Below are 802 nucleotides of genomic sequence, written 5' to 3'. Positions count from 1 at the left end.
AGACTTTATTTTTTTGGGCTCCAAAATCACTGCAGATGGTGACTGCAGCCATGAAATTAAAAGATGCTTACTCCTTGGAAGAAAAGTTATGACCAACCTAGATAGCATATTCAAAAGCAAAGACATGACTTTGCCAACAAAGGTTCGTCTAGTCAAGGCTATGGTTTTTCCTGTGGTCATGTATGGATGTGAGAGTTGGACTGTGAAAAAGGCTGAGCACCGAAGAATTGATGCTTTTGAACTGTGGTGTTGGAGAAGACTCTTGAGAGTCCCTTGGACTGCAAGGAGATCCAACCAGTCCATTCTGAAGGAGATCAGCTCTGGGATTTATTTGGAAGGAATGATGCTAAAGCTGAAACTCCAGTATTTTGGCCACCTCATGCGAAGAGTTGACTCATTGGAAAAGTCTCTGATGCTGGGAGGAATTGGGGGCAGGAGGAAAAGGGGATGACAGAGGATGAGATGGCTGGATGGTATCACTGACTTGATGGACGTGAGTCTGGGTGAACTCTGGGAGTTGGTGATGGACAGGGAGGCCTGGCATGCTGCGATTCATGGGGTCGCAAAGAGTCGGATACAACTGAGCGACTGAATTGAACAGAACCATCTCTAATGAGGAGGCATAACATGACATCCTAAACTTATCTTAGATATATGGAGTACAGCAACAGCATAGAAATGAGTTAGTTACAAAGATAATAATGCAAACAGCCACTACTAAATCTTCAGCTGGAAGAAGCAAGCTCCACACATCTTTACCTAACACTTGTGTAAAACAAGATAGTAAGTGAAATACAAAAAA

Source organism: Bison bison, unplaced genomic scaffold, assembly GCF_000754665.1.
Source record: "Bison bison bison isolate TAMUID 2011002044 unplaced genomic scaffold, Bison_UMD1.0 scf7180017864484, whole genome shotgun sequence".
NCBI lineage: Eukaryota > Metazoa > Chordata > Mammalia > Artiodactyla > Bovidae > Bison > Bison bison.
This window is presented reverse-complemented; position numbering follows the sequence as displayed.